Genomic DNA, 15,613 nt, shown 5'->3' with positions numbered 1-15,613 from the left:
TATGTGCTTTGAATGGAATTTGACTGAAAATGGCCTGAATACATCCCAGATTTCTATAGAAATTAGAATGGTGTAGAATTTTTTTCTTAAGTGAATAATTTCCCCATCTGCAACGTGGTGATAAGCATGTTACTTGCCTCTTGGGATTATCGTGAGAATCAGATGAGAGGAGACAAGCTGTTCCATGCAACAGGCTATTGAGTCCCAATCTGAAAACAAAGACAGGCACATATCTGAACATCGCCATTTGAATAAGTTGAACATCTTGAAACAAAATGATCAATAAGTGCTTTCACTTGAACAGAACTCATTTAATATGTAACAAATTTCAGTGAAAGTAAGAACTCTTGAGTAGAGTTTCCAGAGATCTGAACTGAACATAGAATGCTTAGATTTTTTCTTAATAATTGTTTATCTATTTTTCTTTTATACATTTTTGAATTATTGATTACTTTTTAAATTTGTTATTTAATTTTAATGACAAACTATAATTGTGTATATTTATGGAGTACAATGGATGTTATGATATATGTACCCAATGTGGAATGACTACATCAAGCTGATTAACATATCTATCACCTCATATACTTATTTTTGTGGTGAGAACATTTGAAATTTACCCTATTAGGAATTTTGAAATATACAATACATTATTATTAACTAGGGTCACCATACTGTGCAGTAGATCTCAAAAACTGATCCCTCTTCTCTAATTGAAACTTGACCCCTTTGACCAACATCTCCTCAACTCCCACCCCAGCCCCAGGTAAACATCACTCTGTTCTCTGCTTCTGAGTTTGACTGTTTTGGACTCTGCATATAAGTGAGATTATGAAATATTTGTCTTTCTGTGACTGGCTTATTTTACTTAGCATATGTCCTGCAGGCTTATCCATATTGTTGCATGTGATGGACTTTCTTTCTTTTTTAAGGCTAGATAGTATTCCATTATGCATATATACCACCTTTTCTCTATCCATTCATCTGTTGAGGGACACAGGCTAATTCTTTATCTTGGCTATTGTGAATAGTGCTGCAATGAACATGACAGTGCAGCCATCTCTTCAAGATATTGATTTCAATCCCTTTGAATATATGGCCAGATGTGGGATTGCTGGATCATATGGTATTTCTATTTTTGTTTTTCTAAGGAAACTTTATACAGTTTTTCATAATGGTTATACTAATTTCCACCTATAACATTCAAGGGTTCCCTTTTCTCCACATCCTCACCAAGACTTATCTTTTGTCTTTTTGATAATAGCCATTCTAACAGGTGTGATGTACTTCTTATTGTAGTTTTAATTTGCATCTCTCTAATGATTAGCAATTTTTTCATATACCTGTTGGCAATTTTTATATTTCTTATTCTTTGCCTATTTTTTACTTTCTGTATTGGTATAGATTCACAGGAAGTTGCAAAGATAGTAGAGAGGTCCTGTGTACCATAGTACCATATCAAAACCAAAAGAATGGTTCTTGGTGCAATGTTTGTGTATAAACCTCTGTCGGGTTTGCATTCATAATCATAGCTTGAAGATACCACTTCTACTCGGTTGGCCACAGAAGTAGGTAAAAATTTAGCTGCCCCCAAAAATATCTCTTCTATTGGCAGGCATAGTTCTCTGTAATCTCATTTGAATCACTTTGAAATCTATGAGTCAGGTCATGATCGAAACAGGACTTTTACCGGTCCTCTGAAAAATTTTTTGTAGTTTTTATCAAGCTTGTGGAATGATAAGCCAATTCTAGCCAAAAGTTATTGTGCTAATGTTAGAATATTTGAAACTAAAACATAACTTGTAACATTAAAAAACAGAAAATTACTTGAATATTCAACAATAATTTGGTAAATGATTTTTACAAACATATTGAACTATTATGCGGTCCTTTATAATGACAGTATAGGAAGACTTTATTGACATAGAAAGATGTTCACTGTGTGTCATTACATGAAAAAGCTTATAAGGCAATATATTCAGTACCTATTGAAAACAATGGAAAGATTATGTACCAACTTGTTAGAACTATTTTATCAGATTATTTTCATTTTATTATATATTCTTCCTTTTGTAATCAGCTATATTGTTGTATAACTTGCATGCAATAACATCTTCTTATTTTAAGTGTGTAGTTCAGTTACTTTTGAAAAATGTATGCAGTCATATAAACACTAGCATTATCAAGATAGAGAACATTTCCATCACCCTCCAAAATTTCCCCTTTCTTACCACCGGCCACAGGCAACCACCCATCTGCTTTCTGCCACTATATTTTGGGTTTTCTAGAACTTCACATAAAATGAAATCATACAGTATGCAGTCATTGTGTTGCGTTTTTCTTCTTCATAACACACAGCAGTTTTTAACATCATTCATAGTGTCATGTGTATCAGTAGTCCATTCCTTTTTATTGTTGTGTCATTTGCCATTGTGTAAATATACCACGATCTGTTCATTATTTCCCAACTGAAAGGCAGTTACCTGTTTCCAGGTTTGACTATTATTAAAAAAAGTTGCTATGAACATTTGTGTACAAGGCTTTGCATACACCTAGAGTAGAACTGCTGTGTTAAACAGTAGCTGTACATTTAACTTTATAAGAGCATGCTACACTGATTTTCAAAGTGGCTGTAACATTCTGTATCCCACCAGCAATGAGAGTTTCCGTTTCCCCACATCCTCTTCAACACTTGGTTTAACACTTTTTTGTGTAGCCATCCTGGCAGTTATGTAATAGCATCGCATTGTTTTTCACCTGCATTTTCCAAACGACTAAGGATGTTGAACATTTTCTCAAGTGCTTTATTCTTTATTGTCAATGTTGTGTCTTCTATTGGTCATGTGTCTGTTCAGATTTTTGGCCTATTATTTTAAAATTGGGTTGTACATCTTATTATTGGCTTTTGGGTGTCATTGATATAGTGTGGATACAAGTCCTTTATGAAATACACTTTCCTTCCAGCCTGAACTTTGACTTTTTAGGGTTTTTAAACAGGGTTTTCAGAATAGGAGTTTGAATTTTGAAAAATCCCAATTTTATCAATTATTTCTGTTATCCATGTTTTTGGTCTCATATCTGGTTCATGTTTGCTTAACCCAAGGTCATAAAGATTTTCTCCTACATTTTCTTCCTGAAATTTTAAAATTTTTTCCTGTAAAACTTTTTACATTTTCTGTTTATGTCTGTGATGCATTGTCAGTTAGTTATCTTTGTGTTTTTTTTGTTTGGTTGGTTGGTTTTTGTTTTTGTTTTTTGAGACAAAGTCCCTCTCTGTCACTCAGGCTGGAGTACAATGGTGTGATCTCGGCTCACTGCAAACTTCGCCTCCCCAGTTCAAGTGATTCTCCTGTCTCAGCCTCCTGAGTAGCTGGGATTACTGGTGTGCACCACTGTGCCCGGCCAATTTTTATACTTTTAGTAGAGACAGGGTTTCACCATGTTGGCCAGTCTGGTCTCGAACTCCTGACATCAATTGATCCAACCGCCTCAGCCTCCCACAATGCTAGGATTACAGGCGTGAGCCACCATGCCTGGCCAGCTAGTTATCTTTGTATATGGTCTGAGGGTGAGGGTCACTGTGCTCTTTCTCCATGTAGATGTCCAGTTTCTTGTCCAATTGTTCCAGTAACATGTACTGAAAAGTCTATCCTTTCTCCATTAAACTACCTTAGCTTCTTTGTCAAAAATAAATTATGTTTGTTTATAGCTGGTCTGTAGTACCATTGGTCTATATCTCTATCCTTACACTAATGTCCCATGGTTTTTATTAGTGCAGTTTTATTATACCTTTTTAAATAATGTATTGTAAGTCTTCCAAATTTGTACTTTATCAAAATTGTTTTGGCTATTCTACGTCTTTTGAATTAGCATGCAATTTTATAATCAGCTTATAAATATGTACAATAAACTCTGTTGGAATTCTGATTGAGGTTTTGTTGAATCTTTAGATCAATTTGAGGACAATTGACCTTGTGACAATAAGTCTTCCAATGTATTGACATGGTATCTCTTTTCATTTACTTAGGTCTTTAAATTATCTTGGTAATATCTGCTATTTTGGTATACAGATATTATAATACTTTGTTCAATCCACCCTTGAGTATTTCATATTTTATGATACTATTGTAAGCTGTATTATTAATGTAATTTTCATTTCCAGCATTTATTGATAGTATGTAGAAATACAATTGTTTTTGCATTTTGAACTTGTATCCTAAGACATTGCTAAACTCACTTTTAAAGTCCAGTAACTCAAAATAGATTCTTTAAGACATATTGTGTAGACAATTCTTTTGTCTGTGAAAAAAAGGGAGTTTAATCAATTTCTTTTCAATCTCCAAGGATGTTATTTCTTTTTTTCACTTATTGCACTGGCTAGGACCCCAATTACAATGTTAAATAGAAGTGGTGAGAGCAGATATCCTTGCCTTGCTCCTGATCTTAGAGGAAGGCAATCAATCTTTTACTATTCAAAGAATGTTAACCGTAGGTATTTTGGAAATTTCCTTCTATTTCTAGTCAGCTATATTTCATTGATGTTGAATTTTGTCAGAAATGTTTTCTGCATATCTTGGATTATTTGCATGTTTTTGTCTTGCAATTTTTAGGCTCTTAATATGATGAATTATATTCATTGATATTTGAAGGCTAAAACAAACTTGCATACCTGGGGAAAACTCCACTCAGTCATGCTGACTTCTCCTTTTTATATACTGCTGTATTCAATTTGCTAAGATTTTGTTGAGGACTTTTTGCCTATGTTCATGAGGGATATTGGCTTTTGTAGTTTTCTTAAAATGTTTTTATCTGCTTTTGGTATTAGGATAATGCTAATCTTATAAAATAGATAGTTAAGTGTTCCTTTCACTTTTCTTTTCAGGAAGGGTTCGTGTAAAAGTGATTTTTTTTTAAATGTCAGGTCAGCAGGGACTAGAGTTTTCTTTTTTAAATATTTTACTGTGAATTTAATTTTATCTAAGATAATGAGATATCAAAATTTTACATTTCTTCTTAAGTGAGCTTTAGTAATTTGTGTCTTTCAAGAAATTCATCCACTTAAATTATCAAATTTATTAGCTTCCAGAGATTTATAGTTTTTCCTTATTAATCTTTTATATCTGTAACATCTGCAGGAATGTCCTCCCTACTGTTTCTGATAGTGATGATTTTTTATGTTTTCTGCTGGGGTTTTTTTAAATCAGTGTGGCTAGAGATTTATCAATTTCATTGATTATTTCAGAGAATCCAGGATTTTCTGTTTTTAATTTTCTCTATTGTTTTATTTCCTTTTCATTGATTACTGCTCTCTTCTTATGTTTTCTTCCTTCTGCTTATGTTTGTCTTATTTTTCTAGTTTCTTACAGCTAGAATTTAGACAATTGATTTGAGAATTTTCTTGTCTATTTGTTTACTTGTTGTTTGTTATTTAAGTTCTATTAGATTTTGCTCCACATCTTCTGACACTTCACTGTTAAGTGCATACACATTTAGTGTGAATATGTCTTCTTAATAAATTGATCCATTTGTCATTATAAAATATATCCTGATATTTATACCTGATAGTATTATCTTTTCTGAAGCCTACTTTTGATAGTAATATAGTCTATCAGTTTTTTAAAAATTAATGTTTACATGGTACATTTCTTCTATTTTTTATTTAAAAAAATAGGGACAAATGTTTTCTTTTTACAGTACATTTTAAACTTTGAGTTATAGTAAGTAAAACTATTTTAGTGTACATTTCCATGTGTTCTGACAAATGCACTTTCATGTAGCCCCCACCAGTATCAAGATACAGAACATTTTCATTAACCTCTAAAAGTCCTTCATGCTCAGTCGTCACCACCTCCCCATCCCCATCCCCAGCCCCTGGCAAATAGTGATGTTTTCCATACCTGCCAGTTTGCCTATTGTAGATATTATATAAATGGAATCATAGAGTATTTCACCTTTAGGGCCTTTTTTTTTTATTACTTAGAATGAAGCATTTGAGATTCACCCATGTTGTTGTTTATATCAGTATTTCTTTAATTTTATTATAAGTAGAATTCCACTGTATTGGTGCACCACAGTTTATCCATTTATCAGTCGAAGGGTATTTGAGTTGCTTCCCATTTTGGGTGATGATTAATAAAACCTCTGTAAACATTTGTGAGCAAGTTTTTATGTGAACCTAAGTTAACTTCAGTTGGTTATTTACGTGGTAGAAGAATTGCTGTGTCACATGGTAAGTATATGTTAAACTGCGTAAGAAACTACCAAACTCTTTTCCAAAGGGGCTGTAACATTTTGCATTCTGACTAGCAATGTATGAGAGTTCCTGTTACAATTCATCCTTGTCAGTACTTGCCAATACTTGTCAGTATTGGCAGGTGTTTTGTTTGTTTTTTAATTTTAGATATTTTAATAGATGTATATTACTATAATTTTAACTTGTACTTGCCTAATGATTAATATATGTCCTTTTTAGTGAAATGCACATTTAATTTTTTTGTTCATGTAAAAAATTAGGTTGTTTTGCCGGGCGCAGTGGCTCACGCCTGTAGTCCCAGCACTTTGGGAGGCCGAGGAGGGCGGATCACGAGGTCAGGAGATCGAGACCATCCTGGCTAACACAGTGAAACCCCGTCTGTACTAAAAATACAAAAAATTAGCCAGGCTTGGTGGCGGGCGCCTGTAGTCCCAGCTACTCGGGAAGCTGAGGCAGGAGAATGGCGTGAACCCGGCAGGCGGAGCGTGCGGTGAGCCGAGATCGCTCTACTGCACTCTATCTAGCCTGGGGGACAGAGTGAGACTCCGTCTCAAAAAAAAAAAAAAAAAAAAAAAAAAAAAAAATTAGGTTGTTTTTTACTGTTGTGTTTTAAGAATTATTTGTATATTCTTAGGACACAAGATTGTTATTAGGTATTTTACAAATAGTTTCTCCCAGCCTGTGCATTATCTTTTAATTTATTTAACTGTGTCTTTTGAAGAGCAGAAGTTTTAGATCTTGATAAAGTCTAGTTTATCAGTTTGTTCTTTTATGACTCATGATTTTTGTGTCCTATCTAAGCAGTCTTTGCCTAACCCAAGTTAAATTTGTTTTTGCTGTTTCCTTCTAGTGGTTTTGTAGTTTTGTAGTTCTAGAGGTTTTGTAGTTTTAGGTTTTACATTTAGAATTATGAATAATTTTGAATTAATGTCCACATATTGCTCAAGGTATAAATAGAAGTTTATTTTTCCTTTTTAAAAAACATATGACTAGGCTGGGCGCGGTGGCTCACGCCTGTAATCCCAGCACTTTGGGAGGCTAACGCGGGTGGATCACGAGGTCAGGAGTTCAAGACCAGCCTGGCCAACATGGTGAAACCCCGTCTCTACAAAAATACAAAAATTAGCCAGGCATGGTGGCATGCGCCTGTAATCCTAGGTACTCAGTGGGCTGAGGCGGAAGAATCCCTTGAACCTGGGAGGTGGAGGTTGCAGTGAGCCAAGATTGTGCCATTGCACTCCAGCCTGGGCGACAGAATGAGACTCCGTCTCAAAAAAATAAATAAGTAAAAATTAAAATTAAAAAAATGACTTTTCAGTTTTTTCCAGGACCATTTGTTGAAAAAAAAAATCTTTATTTCATTGAATTGCTTATGTACCTTTAAAAAATATTTTGCCCATTCAGATGTGAATCTATTTCTCAACTGTTTATTCTCATGCATTGAGCTATGTGTCTGTAATTTTGCTGATATCACACTGTCATGATTACTAGAAGTCTTTCAACTTATTCTTTATTCTTATTTTCCAAAATGGTTTTGGCTAGTCTAGTTCTTCTTACTTTCCATATAAATTTAGAATCAGATTATTAAGTTTTACCAAAAAAATCCTGCTGGAATTTTGTTTGTAATTCCTTTGACTCTGTAGTTTAGTTTGGAGAAAGTTAACATTTTAACAATATCAAGTTGTCCAAACTTTGAAAATGGTATGTATCTCAATTTATTTAGGTCTTCTTTGATTTCTTTAATCAGTATTTTGTAGGTTTCAGCACATAAATTTTGCAAGATTTTGTTATATTTATATCTAAGTTTTTATATTTTCTTATTGCTTCATGTTTAAAACTGAAACATGTAATTTCATTTCCAAGTTTTAATTGCTAGTATTATAGAAATACAATTGATTTTGTATATTAACCTTGTACTGTCTGACCTTGCTGAACACACTTACTAGTTTCAGGAGCATTTTTATTCATTCTTCGGAATTGCCTAAAGAGGCAATCATGATCATACTACCTGAGCATAGAGACGGTTACTTTTTTAATCAGCTTTATTTTTCTAGAGTAGTTTTAGGTTCACAGCAAAATTAAGCAGGAGTACAGGGAGTTCAGGTTCCATAAACTCCCTTCCCCCGCACAAGCATAGCCTCTTGCATTATCAGTGTCCACCACCAGAGTGGTGCCTTTGCTACAATCAATGAACCTACACTAACACATCATTGTCACCCAAAGGCCTCAGTTTACATTAGGGTTCACTCTAGTTGTTTATTCTACGGGTCTGGTTAATGTACAATGACACACATCCTCTATTATCGTGTCATACAGAGTCATTTCACTGCCCTAAAAATCTCCTGTGCCCTGCCTGTCCATCCCTCCTTCTCCCCACTCAGTGGCAGCCACTGACCTTGGTACTGTCTTTATAGCTGCCTTTTTCAGAATGCCATCTTGAATGTCATTAGAATCAACGATATGTGGCCTTTTCAGTTTGGCTTCTTTCACTTAGTACTATGCGTTTAAAGTTCCTCCATGTCCTTTCATGCCTTGATAGGTTGTTTCTTTTTAGCAGTGAGTAGTATTCCACTGTCTGGATGCACCATCATTTATGTATCCATTCACTTACTGAAGGACATCTTGGTAGCCTCCAAGTTTTGGTAATTATTAATAAAGCTGCTATAAACATCTGTGTGCAGATTTTTGTGTGTTTTCAACTCATTTGGGTAAATTAAAAGGAGCATGATTGCTGGATCATATGGTGAGAGTATGTTTAGTTTTGTAGGAAACCACCAAGCTGTCTTCCACAGTGGCTGTGCCACTTCGCATTCCCATCAGCAATGATGAGAGTTCCTGTTGCTCCGTGTCCTTGCCAGCATTTGGTGTTGTCAATGTTCTGGATTTAGGTCATTCTAATAGGTGTGCAACAATACTTCATGGTTGTTTTAATTTGCTATTCCCTAATGACATATGGTGTTGAGCATCTTTTCCTATATTTATTTGACATCTGTATATCCTCTTTGGTAAGGAATTTGTTCTGGTCTTTTACCCAGTGTTTAATCAGTTTGTGAATTATAGAGATAGTTTTATTTCTTCAATTCCAATTTGTGTCAATTTTTGTCCTCCACTCCTCCCCCCCCCAACACACACACACTTTTTCATATTGAACTGGCTAGGATTTCTAGTATGATGGTATAATGTTGACTTTGAGTTGGAGAGGTGAGAGTGAATATCCTTTACTTGTTCTTCAACTTAGGATGAGAGCATTTAGTCTTTCAGTGTTAACTATAGCATTGCAGACATTTGTAGATGCCCCTTGTTTTGTTGAGGAAGTTTCCTTCTAGTCCTACTTTGCTGGGAGATTTTTCTTCTTATTTTAAATTATGAATGGATATTGAATTTTGTCAAATGCTTTATCTGTATCTATAGGAATTCATGTGGTTTTTCTTCTTTAGTCTATTTACATAGAGAATAACTTTGATTGGTTTTTGAGTATTGAATCAGTCTTGCATTCCCAGTATAAACCACCCTTGGGTATGATGCATTGTCCATCTTATATGTTGCTGGATTTGATTTGCTAATATTTTTGACAATTTTTATGTCTACATTAAAAAGGAATATTGAAGTATGGTTTTTTTCACTTTGGAATATCTTTGACTACTTGTTATCAATGTAATGCTGGTCTCGAAATGAGTTGGAAAATATTGCAGTCTCTTCCACTTTTGTGGAAGAGTTTTGTAGAATTGTATTATGTCTTCTTTACATGTTTGGTGGAATTCAGTAGTGAAGCCATTTAAGCACAGAATTTTCTTTGTTGGAAAGTTTTTAACTTTGAATTCAATTTCATTAATAGATTTGGGATTTCAGATTACTTCTTTTAAAGTGTCTTTCAAATAATTTCCCCTTTCATCTACATTTTCTAATTTATGGAAATAAAGTTGTAGACTGCATTCCCTTTTTTTTTCCCTGTAATGACTGTAGAGGTCTTTGGTAGTGTGGTTGAGGACCCCCTCTTCCAATACTGATAATTTGTGTCATTGAGTCATTTTCCTCCTCTTTGTCTCCCTTCTCTCTCCCTTCTCTTTCTCTCTCTCTCCCCTTCTCTCTCTTTCTCTCTCTCTCCCCTTCTCTCTCTTTCTCTCTCTCCTCTTCTCTCTCTTTCTGTCTCTCTCTCTCCCTCTCTCCTCCTTTCTCTCCCCCTCTATCAGTGTGGCTAGAAGTTTTTCACTTTTATTAATCTTTTAATGGATCAGCATTTGCTTTTATTGATTTTTCTCTATTGTTTTCTGTTTATATTTATAATTTCTTTCCTTCTGCTCTTTTAATATAGTCTCCTTTTCTAGTTTGTTATATAGAAATGTTGGTTTATTGATTTAAGACCTTTCTTCTGTTCTAAATAGGCATTTAATGGCCTTTGTTTCCCTCTAAGCATTGTTTCAGCTGCATCCCATGATTTTGGATATGTTTTCCTTAACATTCAGCTCAAATTTTTCTTCTGCTTCTTATTTGACCCATGGGTCATTTTATGAATCATTTAACTTCCAAACATTTGAGAATTTTCCAGAAATATTTCTGTTTCAGGAAACATACGTTGTATGAGTTCAATTTTTAAAAAGTTGTAACAGTTTGTTTTTGTCTCTCTTGGGAATGTTGTATGTGCTCTTGAGAAGAATATGTACTCTGATATTCTTGGACAGAGTTCTGTAAATGTCAGTGGGGCCAGCTTTGTTGATTGTGTTGTTCAGGTCTTCTGCATCCTGATTTATTTTCTGTTTATTTGTTCTATTGATTACTGAGAAAAAACCTTTAGTCTCCGTCTAGAATTTTTCATGTGACTGTTTTCTCCTTCAAGTCTGTCAGTTTTTGTTCATGTTTATGTATTTTGAAGGCTTGTTGTTAAGTACATACATTTAAAGTGTTATATCTTCTTGTTGAATTAACACTCTGATTACTATGATTTCTCCCTTTGTATCTGTTTGAAATCTATTCATATTAGTACAGAAACTGTAGTTTTCTTTTGGTTAGTGTGTGCATGACATATTTTTGCTATCCTTTTACTTATAATATACATATCTATCTCTCTATATTTAAAGTGGGTTTCTTATAAACAGCACGTAGTTGAGCCTTGCTTTTTTGTCTAATCTAAACATCTTTGTCTTTTAATTGGTTTGTTTCAGCCGTCTCCTTTTAATGAAATTATTGATATGGTTGGGTTAAAATCTGTCATCTGACTCAATGTTTTCTATTTGTTTTGCCCTTTATTTACTCCATTTTTCATTTCCATTTTGGTCTCAATTTTACTGTTTTGTTTTGTGATTATCCCTATCAGTGCTCTACGAGTTTCTCAGAGCTGTTGTTTATTTCATTATTTTTGAAAAATTCTCATCCATTATCCCTTCAAACACTTCCTATGCCCTGTTCACTCTCTCTTCTTCTAGGATTCAAATCTCAAGTATTTCAGCCTGTTGGTGTTGTGCCACAGTATTCTGTTTCCATTCTTCATAGGCCGTGTCTTTCAGTGTGACTTGACTGACTTTTTTGGGGTGGTGGGGTGCAGAGGCTGTGTGGGATCTGCTAATGAGCCATCGGATGACACTTCATCTGTGTTACTGTTTTAAATTTCTATCTTTTCTTTCCGATTCTTTACTATATTTTCCATCTCTGTTTAAAATTCACACTTTTCCTAGTGCTTTAAATATACTAACACTATTTTTAGAAATTCTTACCCAATAGTAGAACACCTGGGTCGTATCTGGATCTAATTCTGTGCTTTGTTTCCTGTCATATTTTCTTGCTTTTCTCATCTCGTACTTTTTGTTGAAAACCTGGACCATATGTTTGGGACCCAGAAGCTAAGGCATGTGGTGTTTATGCCTTGGGACAGACGGGCCTCTTGTGAGGCCTCTGTGTGGGGCTTGGATGCATCGGGGTCTTAGTTGAAACGGATTTGTTTTCGGTTTTGTTTCTGTTGTTGTTGCTATGCGGCCCTCAGGCCTGATGGACTTCAGTCTTGCTAGTGCTTCCTTGGGCTTAGTGTGGCAACTGGTTGCAGGAGGGCTTTCCCTCTGAGCCTGACCCTCAGGCCCGGATCTGTGTACTCCCTCCCCTCAGTGGTAGTCGGAGGTTGCTTTTGATCCAGCACTGGGTGGCCTGGTGGCTATAGCTGGGCTGTCCGCTCTGCTCTCCCTCCTCACTTAGCCTCAGGCTCAGGCAGGCCTGAGGCTCTTTCAGTAATCCTGCCCATGGCAAACGAACCCTTGGAGCTGCATGTGAGTCAGGTTCCCGCCTGTCTCCCAGCCTCAGGGGATCTGTAGGGGTCAGGACCCTGCTTGCTTTCCTGTCCTCCACGGTCTCTTTCCCCCATTTTTCCCCCAGCTGCAATGGCTCTTCCCTGCGCCCTGAGGTCCTTGGGGTTAGCTTCACTTTGCAGTGGTTCTGGAGTCTTACCCCACTCATGAAAATCTCAGCATTCAACCAAATATTCAAGTGTTCTCCACTCTAGGTACCTGAGGTGCTCTCTTCTCTCTCTGTGCAGCTCACTCCTTTCTGGACCACCAATTCTGGCCGCCTCAGCCTCCCACATCTGATTTGTGTCTCCAGAGTTCAGTGAGACACTGGGCTCTGTGAGAGCCACCGTCTCTGCACTGAGTCTGGAAGGCTGCCTCTGGGTAGGGGGGATCTCAGGTCGCTGCCCTTGCTAGCCTCTCGTAGGTGTTTCAGTTCAGCACACCACTCACTCCATATATTTTGTTCAGTTTTCTAGCTCTTGATGGCAGGAGGGCATTACCACAGCAGTTAATCTTTTAAGAGTGGAGACAGAAGAAACAGATGCATGTTCTCTTTATATATAAAAGTAAATAGTTGAAAAACAAAAATCTGCAAATCTAACCTTAGTCTGCCTTCCTGAAAACACATCCAGATTCCCCAGAGTCCAAGTCGCTAGAGGAGTGTGGGAGCCTCTGCACTGCCAGAAGCTCCTGTTCTAAGCTCTGGTGGCACAGCAGCGCCCCCACCCCTCATGCCAGGCGTGACTCATTCATGCCGTCCTAGTTCCTCGGACACTGGGCCACCTTCTCGCTCCTTAGCCTTGCCAATTCCCTCTCACTCGTTGAGTCTCCTCCAAGAAGTCTTCCCTGACTCCTCCTGGGCCTGCAGCTTCTGGGTTGATCAGGGGCCCCTCTCCAGTCATCTGATACTGTCCTCTGCATGTCCTTTCACTGCTCTTGATATGTTCTGAAACCTGTCTGATTATGTAGCTGCTCTCCTCACTAGGCCTTGTTCTTTGAGTACAGATCTGTGGTTTGTTAATCTTTAGATCCAAAATGCCTGGTATGTATTAGTTAGGGCAATGCCACATAATGTAACAAATACCCCCAAATGCAGGAAGCTTAACACAGTGAAACTTTATTTTTAACTCAATTCACAGATAGTTGAGTGTGTTTCTGGTCATCAGAAGAGTGGAGTCTTTTCCATGCCGTTCATCAGTCCAGGAACCCACACTGACATGGATTCCTCTATCTTCAGCTCCCGGTTTCCAGCGTCACCCAGGAAACCACATACAGCCTTTAGGATGGAATGTGGAGCCCCCTGCATGGAGGTTTTCATGGCGCAGGCCTGGGAGAAGCACAGACCACTCTGCAGTAGTCCATTCCCAAGAACCGGTGCACATATTGGAGGTGAGGTGAAAGGCAGCTGAGAAATGTGCGGGGCTCAGTGTCCCGGGGGCAGCCACCTCCGCAGGACAGGTGTGGGAGGGGGAGTGCGTCATGGCCTCCAACTGGGTTCTCTTCTCCACCACATGGCACAGAGTGGGCACTCAGCACATTGCTTAATGAATGAAACCCATTTCATTTCAGTGTCGTGACTCTGGGAGAGTTTCTTAAATATTTTCACATGCTGAAGCAACTGCAATTCTGGGGTCATTTGTGGAATACTATATTTATTGATGTAATTTTTCATTAAAATTATGTTATAATCATAAATATAAACAGTTTTTTAATTTTTAATTTTATTTTTTTCTAAAAAACTGATTAACGTTTAATACATTAAAACCATGTAACACTTTTATATTGCATTGGCCATTTCTGAACAATACAAAGTAGAGGCAAATAGAGACACTTCATAATAATGTTGATTCCCCATTCCTTTCCTTAAGACCCAGCCCTCCCTCAAATATTCCCTCCCACCCATTACAGAACTCTATCCATAATAAAACACTTAAATACTTCATAAATAGTAAATTATGAAAAAATAGCAATAATTGTTTCTTTCCTTCTTGTAAAAAAGAACATGGCAACAGACAGGCAGCCAGAAACTGGCTGAGGGTGTCTAATATAGACAGTTATTTGGGGTATGGGCTAACCTACTATCAAGGTAGGGAAGGAGAAGGGATAGAACAGGAATTCAACAATCTGCCTGAGATACCAGACCCCCTTCCTCCCCTAACAAGAGTGGAAGGATCAGATGGGAAACCACAACTCTTGTAGATGGGAGGAGAGGGCACATGCGGCCCCCATTTCCAACCTCCCTGCATGAAGACAGCGGGTAGGACATATGGCACAGCAATGACTTCACTGAGGCGAGAATCTGCTCTCTCCTCATGAGTTTAAGAAAATATCTGTGGCCAGGCGCGGTGGCTCACGCCTGTAACCACAGCACTTTGGGCGGCCGAGGTGGGCGGATCACGAGGTCAGGAGTTGAGACCAGCCTGGCTAACATAGTGAAACCCCATCTCTACTAAAAACACAAAAAATTAGCTGGCCATGGTGGCAGGCACCTGTAATCCCAGCTACTTGGGAGGCTGAGGCAGGAGAATCGCTTGAACCCAGGAGGTGGAGGTTGCAGTGAGCCAAGATCGCACCACTGCACTCCAGCCCAGGCGACAGTGTGAGACTGTTTCAAAAAGAAAAGAAAAGAAAATATTTGCTAGCCTCATAGATATGGACTGCTTGTTAAACAGACAGAGGTGTCTCTACCTTAGCTCCACAAGCAGGAGAGCACTGTTGGAAAAGATGGGAAGAGAAAAGAAATCTCCTCTGGAGAATGATCTAAAATTCATTGGATAAGTCTTCATATTTACAAAAACAACCGAATACATTTCAAATTGCAAAACAGTAATAATCATTACACCCTGGCAGTGAGTAGGATTCTGCCTAGGAAGGGCTATGATCTCCCAGCCCACGGCTGCCCCATGTTTTAAAAAAAGGGGTAAAGATTACCCCATGTCCCACTCTCTCCGTTCCTCCAGCCTTAACAAATTCATCAAGAAAGGAGGAGTTTAAAGAGGAGCTGTCCTGGCAGAGCAATCACCACACTTCTCTTCACAAACACCATGGTTCTTCTGAGGGAACCCTATGACTAGGCATCTCGTCAACACTT

This window comes from Pan troglodytes, chromosome 6, assembly GCF_028858775.2.
Source record: "Pan troglodytes isolate AG18354 chromosome 6, NHGRI_mPanTro3-v2.0_pri, whole genome shotgun sequence".
Taxonomy (NCBI): domain Eukaryota; kingdom Metazoa; phylum Chordata; class Mammalia; order Primates; family Hominidae; genus Pan; species Pan troglodytes.
Note: the sequence above shows the minus strand (reverse complement) of the source record.